Source organism: Hyperolius riggenbachi, chromosome 5, assembly GCF_040937935.1.
Source record: "Hyperolius riggenbachi isolate aHypRig1 chromosome 5, aHypRig1.pri, whole genome shotgun sequence".
NCBI classification, from domain to species: Eukaryota; Metazoa; Chordata; class Amphibia; order Anura; family Hyperoliidae; genus Hyperolius; species Hyperolius riggenbachi.
The window spans coordinates 277,872,627-277,880,035 of NC_090650.1; the positions used below are offsets into that span (position 1 = coordinate 277,872,627).

The following is a 7,409-nucleotide window of genomic DNA, read 5'->3' on the forward strand; positions in this document are numbered from 1 at the left end:
TGTAGTTACGCCCCAGGGTAGGTGTACCACATATTAAGAACCTAGTACTTTGAGAATTGTCAGTTATCTCATATTTTGTAAGAGTCTGAAGATCTACCAATGTAAGACTGGCATTCTGTGCACTTCTATGAGTTTATGATATACAATAAGTAGCCTTACATCACGGGTAAATACAAGAAAAGGCATTCCACTCCTTCCTCATACAGAGTGAAAAGACTGTTTGTGGTAAACCTCAGTGAAACGCATCTCCTGGCTTTCTGCAAGTTTCCCATTTGCTTGATAAAAACATCTCCCTGTCCTCACAGCTTAGTGACATCCTCTACTTAACCATGTTATTTACTGCTGCTTCCTTCCGCTTCCCCTTTATCACATTTCTGTGCTCTCAGATCTGTTTTACACAGAGTACACGTTAGTGGCTTTCCTTTAACCTGAGTCAGTTACAAAGAGCAGTGAAGCAGAACAGAGTAAACAGGAACACTCATTCTCTAGATTGCTTCATAGGTACAGATACAGGTACTATAAGTAGAACAATGAAACTCTGATTACTTCAAAGGCTGAAATAAATGTGCGCCATCCTGAATAGAAGCGTTCACAGTTTATGCTATTTGTACCAACAGCAAAGAACAAAAGCTGATCCTGCTTGAGCTTTTTTTTTTACATAGCATAACAAATACGCCATACATCGCCATAATCAGAGAAAGATTGTAAAAATCCTACATGAAATTTCAAGGCTTTATGACATAAATGAGCAAATTTTCTAATAAAGCAACATTTTGCTAATGAGTAATTTAATTGACACAGCAGGAACTTTACAATCATACATTAGTGCTATTGAGAATTGGATAATGACCCATAATAGTCAAAATGGCTCGATTGAAATAACCAACCGTTACTTCACAGAAAGGAAATCTGGAAGAATATTGTGCACTGGCCAAGGAAACAAATGATAAACTTGTAGCCATAAATTACACAACAGCATACTTGTGGCTAGTTTTATCTTCGTTCTTTGAAGAGCAACAGTCAAAATAAGAGTCAGTGGTCATTAATGTTACATAATGTCAGGTTATGGCCATCTGCTATTTTGTTTATCACAAGCTGCAGCAGTGTGTACAATAACAATTCTCATTGCCTAATCCTGGATGTTTAAGAATAGAGAGAAGGGTTCACTGATGAATCTAGCTGTGTAGTCTCTAAAAAGAAGACACTGCTCCACTGGAAAGAAGAGCAAACGGGCAAATTTGTTTCTACAGCTTCATGATAAGGAAGACCCCACAAATAACTAAAAGTAACTGACAGCCATCATTGTTCCTTCTGTGTTTAAACAAAATGCTTTAGATATTCAACAGAATATTTTAACCTCTTCCGGACCGCCACAGGTGAGGTCTATGTCCTGTTTGTGGCTGACACTCTCTGACAGGATGTAGATTTCACCTGTTCCTGCCACCCACTTCCGCCATTAATGCTGCTCTCGCCAATGCTTGCTCAGCTGTTAAGCTCCGATCTCATTTGCTCTTGACCCTGTGATCACTGCGAGCCAATCACAGTGATCACAGCATGAAATCTGAAAGAGACCAGAAGTCCATTAGGTAAGAGAAGGCGGTAGAAAGGGATGTTAGGCTTGGTTCACACGAGCGACTGCATTTGGGGACGCTATTTACCGCCGGGATTGACCGATGCCTGCATTCAGATGAATGGGAGCGTTCCTCTCAATTAGTTTGCTGTCATTTGTCGACGATTGTCACAATCCATCACATTTTTTTGGGATGCTGCATGTAACGTCCTGCAGTGGTTGCGTTTGTCTGTTCCCGTGGCCCCCATGGGACACGGCACGACGACAGAACACCGATAACTGATGACAAATGCTTTTCTGTTCAAATGCAAAAAAGTGTTTACCATTGGCTAAACGTACCCCCAGAAGCCCATGTGAACTTGCCCTAACACAGCAGCATCTCACCCCCCAACTCAACCTTGTTTTATATTTTGTTCAGTGAGAAAACTCTTGTCATCTGCCACCTTCTGTTCTTACTGTGTGAAATGAAGCAAGACATTAGCAATTTAAACACCACATGCATGTAGGCAGAGGCCAGACCAGAGCAGCTGATTCACCCTGCTTGTCAGAGGCAGAGGCCAGAGTAGCTGCATCTTCCTCCTCTGCCTCCATTCCTGTCCTTGCAATACAATTACGTCTCCTGCCTCTACTCATAGGGAGGCTAATTCCGGCATACCATTTTTCACTTCCCTCTAACCCTACACAATACATTATAAAAGGCAATAGAATCTCTTCTGTTGAGTGCCAAAAGCTTAATGCAATCACCTGTACTCACTGCATGTACAGCCAGACACCTTTCACTCAGTCAATGCTCCCATGATGCCAAATATGATGTATTAGCTAAAGCTGGCCATACACTTATAGATTTCCACCCAATGTTCCAAAACTATCTATTCCTTTCTGAAAAGATTTAATTGAGAAGGAATCACTTCCTACCACACACTGCATATCAATTTCCAATATATTTCAGCAGGGAATCTATTGAAAATTGATCGAACTGCAGCATTGGCCTGTTCGATGCAGTGCAATGCTATGTGCCATCGATCTACCAATGCTCTCACCCCACCCCAATTGACCTACATTGTTTTGTCCTTAGCGACTTATACTGTGAATCGATTTTTGTTCAAAATCGATCAAAATTAGATTGATCTGACATTTTGAGGGAATGGAATGGGAAAATTGGTGAATGTATGGTCACCTTAACACAGGTACCCTAATTATAATACAATTGTGGACATAAATATGTGGCAGTAAGAGGAAGTACTTCCAAAGGACACTTCTGCTGTATTGTATGCTGATAACTCTCACAGGGCCAATGTGTTGTCCTGCAGTGGTGACACTGTAAGGGCTGATTATTCTGACAGTCTAGGCAGCTATAGATCAAATAAGCTGATAATGGCCCTGTGTTCTCAGAAAGCAATTCTGCTAACACATCAAGCACATTTTCATTATTGTTTGGGTTAGGGAATCATGTGCTGTTCTGTCAGTGTATGCAGTCATCTTGTGCTGTACAATGTTTCTATTGTTATTTGCATGATGTTAATATTCTGGTTGAGTGCCAAGGCTGTGAGTGTTTCAATGCAGGGCATATGTGTGAACCGTAATGCAGTTTACTGATAAACTACATGAAAAAAGGAGCATGAAAAAACATTCATTAGTGTAGTTATCAGTATACTGTTACTCCCTTGCTTGTACACTGTATTCACTTCAAGGTTATAACTGGACAGATTTCAGTTCTAAGGTACAACACGGTGGTGTAGTGAGTAGAACTCTTGCCTTTCAGCACTGGGCCCCCAATCTCAATCCCAGCCAGGCCACCATCTGTATGGAGTTTGTATGTTCTCCCTGTGTCTGTGTGGGTGTCCTCCAGGCACTCCGGTTTACTCTCACATCCCCAAAACAGACAGATTACTTGGCTTCCCCCCAAATTTTCCATAAACTACAAAAGACAGATGACTAAACTAGGGATTAGATTGTGAGCTCCTCTGAAGGTAAGCTAGTGACAAGACTAAATACTCTGTAAAGTGCTGTGGAAGGTTTTGACACTATATAAATACTAAATAATAATAATAAGGGCTTTACTAGCCTTATTACTATGTAAGAAGTGCGTTGAATGTATAATTTAGCTTTGTAAACACTTTCACTAATAGTTAATAATCCCTTTTACAAGAATTGAGCACTTATACCTGCAAATGGCATCCTTTATTCCAAACCAATGATAACGGGATAACAGACAACACAATACAGGTAATAAGCAGTATAACACAAAATGCCAGATCATGCACTGGATGCTGCACTACTGAATACTGAGTGCCAGGGCTGCTGCTGACATTAAGGCAAAGGGGGAAACTGCCTCAGGGCCCCCAACCGCTGCCAGCCCCCCCCCCCCCCCCCCCTCAATGCAAGACTCCTTTAGGTGGTCTCCACCTGGGCGTTTGGAATTGTCATTTATACACATGGCCATACCTGGCTGCATCCTTCCTGATTTTTTATATACACCCCTTTCCTTCATCAAATCACTGCCCCTCATGGATTCCGTAGCGCCACCCTGTGCTCACGAGATAGCTACCTCCAGCCCCAAAACTCCAATCATGCTATGTCCCCTGCCACATCACATCCATTAAAAGAAGCCCGGCCCAGGAACAAACCAGCATGATACGCACATCAGGGCTACTAATACATGCCACTCTGTCATACCTCATAACTATAGTAGGATGGGCAAGTGTTCTTTTCACCGCCTCGCTTGACTTTTGTGATTACCCTGTTCAGCCCGGGAGCAGAGGAGGGGAGAGAAACTGGGGAGAGGAGGGGGGGGGGGGGGGGGCTGACAGCTCGAGGGGCCAAGAGGCTTACTTTATTGGGGGTCCAGTTTATCTTTGCCCCAGGCCCCCTGTGCCACTTAAACCGGTCCTGCTGAGTGCTGTATTACTGCTGGTATTTTTACACATGTGAACAATAAAGAACTATTTTTGTAACGTAGCGGTGCCTGTCCTGCAGCATTTACCTCATACTTTGGTACTTGGTGGTGAGGAATCCAAGACTTAGGCACGCTGCAACTCCTATACAAGGATGGTTCTCACATCTTCTATAGCTCATACACAGGAGTAGTAGTCCAAGTATTTCAAGTTCACGTTATTCTGTGAGCAAGATGAACGATTAGGTAGGATACACAAGGATGTATCTTGCCAAAGGCTTAAAATCTAAAGTGACAGGGTGGTGACATGATAGGAGAAGGGCTGCATAAAGAGGTTCTCGGCAGAGAGAGTTAGGACATTGCCAAGGTTGGGTAGTAGGCCTTCTTGAAGAGGTGAGTTTTGAGGGCTTGTTTGAAGGTGCTGAAGGAGTGGGAGAGAGTTCCAAAGGAATGGGGGCAGCTCTAGTGAATTCGATAAAGGACCCAATCCAGACTCAACCTTCACATATAGATTCTTCAGGAATACATATTTATTTGCAGCGGTTATACAGCATAAAAACAGCACAACGTTTCGGGCGTGAGGCCCTTTCTCAAGTGCTCAATCACCTGGTTCCCATCTCTGTAATATATAACCTGCTGTGACCTAGACACACCCTTCTGACAAATCAGTGGGCGGGTACATACTTCTATTCACAGATTAACCCTATCCATAGAGGGCAGCTACAAAAACATTCATAAGAAACATTTTAGACTAAAGTCCTCGTTAAGGCCATGCGGAAGTTGCGTGCCCAATCGGTCCATCCACCATGCCTCCCTTCTCAGCAATACAGTTCTAAAGTCTCTTCCTTCTTGTGTTTGCACAACAGGGTGTGTCTAGGTCACAGCAGGTTATATATTACAGAGATGGGAACCAGGTGATTGAGCACTTGAGAAAGGGCCTCACGCCCGAAACGTTGTGCTGTTTTTATGCTGTATAACCGCTGCAAATAAATATGTATTCCTGAAGAATCTATATGTAAAGGTTGAGTCCGGATTGGGTCCTTTATCGAATTTGTTTTGTATATGGAGGTATGATGGAGCCTCTTCCCTGTCTGTGACTCCCAACAAAATCAAGCATCAGCTGAGGCCCGCAGGTTATGTGTTTTATTGCGGCAGCTCTAGTGAAGTCATGTATTCGCACATGGGAGTGTAAATTGCATGGTGTGATTGGGAGGAGGTCGTTGGAGGGATGAAGTGGAAGGCTGGTTGCGTACCTGCTAAACAGGTCAGAGATAGAGGTTGGTCAGGACTTGTGCATAGATTTGTAGGTCAGGCATAAGATCTTGAATCTACATGCAATGACATGATCATGTGTACATTAGGGCCCTTTCACACCAGCTGCGTTCCGTTTCATTTTTGAAAAGGCTTGTCATTTTCCAAATGCAAATACAGTAAAGCTTCAATTTGAATTGTGGGAATGCGTTCATACTGAATGCATTTGCGATTTTATAAAAAGACAATCGTAGTTTTGCTACATTTTTTCTGCGTTTCGATTGAGGCCAACATAGTGAAAATCACAAACCGTGAAATGCAAAACGCATTTGCGATTGCGTTTTCCGATTTTTGGTGTGAAAGAGCCTGAAGAGGACCCCGAGGAGGATGCACAGAACTTACACTTCTTCAGCTGCCAAACACACAATATGGAGTGGAGCCTAGAAGAAAAGGTATATTACTCAAGCAAGTATGCTTTTCTTCCTGTAAAGATTATCCTTATCCTTTTTATTTCCTTCTCGGCAGCGGTAAAAAGTTGTCTCAGGAATTACTTGCTTTGAAAGGGACGTTCCTTTGGTGCTTCTCTCATTCTAGGATTCCTCCTTTTACTTGTTCATGTTCCTGCATTACCTCCTTTTTTGTTTTGTTCTCCGCAGTATTGAACTGGACTCTTTCTGAGTGTCAACTGTTTATATCCTGTATATACTTTAGCTATTTCTTATTTGATGTAATTTTTAATTTTTATTAGCTGTCTTACATTTATTTTGATGTTGTACATTTTCCTGTTTCTACTTTTTGAAGCACATAAAAACAGTTACAAAAAATGATCCTTATTCAGCACCAGTGCCCCATCTGGTAAACAATGCACATTTCAATACTGCTTTAATGATTGTAACAAGAAAGCAGCGTATACAAATGGTGTTTATACAACTGAACATGGAGCTCAGGATGGAGATAAAACATTTGATGAAAAAGTTACAATTACAGCTGCTTTTATGTGAGAAGTAATAGTACATCCTAGCAGCTTTCATCTTGCTACTATTAGAAATGCTTCCATTTAGCCCTCCACACACATCAAGTGTATTCTTTTGTCTGCCTACAGTGTCCTTCCTACATGTAGCACCATTATTTAGGCCTAGTACACACCTGCTCACTCATCAGACATTCTCCAGGCTTTGCTGCCTCAAGCATGAAAAAGGTAAGGGTGATATCCTGGATAATTGTAAATTCCAAGTGTCATCCCTCCCACTGCTCTGCTAATTATGGTATAAGCTTAAGTGTCATCCCTGTTCTCCCAGCAGTGTAGAGCAGGCGACGTGTGTGCTGCTTCCTGCTGTATGCATTGCATTACTCAATAGGTGCTTGGAGGAAGCCCAGTTGTCAGTTAGCGGTGGTTAGAGTAAGTTGGTTGGGCAGGAAGTAATGGGCTATCTTAAATTTAGCGGAGGACACTTGCTCTCATCTCAGCCTAGCACAGAGAGTCGTATATTTCAGTGTCAGCTGCAGAGGCAGGAAAATGTTCACTTCTGATGAGAAGATAGCAATTTAGTAATTGTCACCCTCACTAAAAGAAGTAAAATGAATGTATTTTTAAAAACAGTTTGCCTGGCCTCAAGTCAGAAAAAAATGCATTTGTGCCACCTGCTGAATATAATACGCCTTAGATGCAGATCTATGCTATTTTCTCTACTTAAG

At 42.2% G+C, this 7,409-nt stretch overlaps 1 long non-coding RNA gene across 2 annotated transcripts in view; it reads right to left on the minus strand.

The window, feature by feature from the left end:
* The window catches only part of LOC137518747 (uncharacterized), a 31,081-nt gene extending 24,008 nt beyond the window's left edge, over positions 1-7,073 (minus strand). Inside the window, exons 1-2 of one of the 2 annotated variants that reach the window (XR_011020889.1) lie at positions 6,861-7,073; positions 4,554-4,686 (exon numbers count right to left, since the gene is read on the minus strand). This is a non-coding gene — a long non-coding RNA (uncharacterized lncRNA). Of the gene's footprint in view, positions 1-4,553; positions 4,687-6,116; positions 6,404-6,860 lie in introns of those variants that run through there. The other variant, XR_011020888.1, reaches the window with a different exon arrangement.
* Between the last annotated feature and the right edge of the window lie 336 nt (positions 7,074-7,409).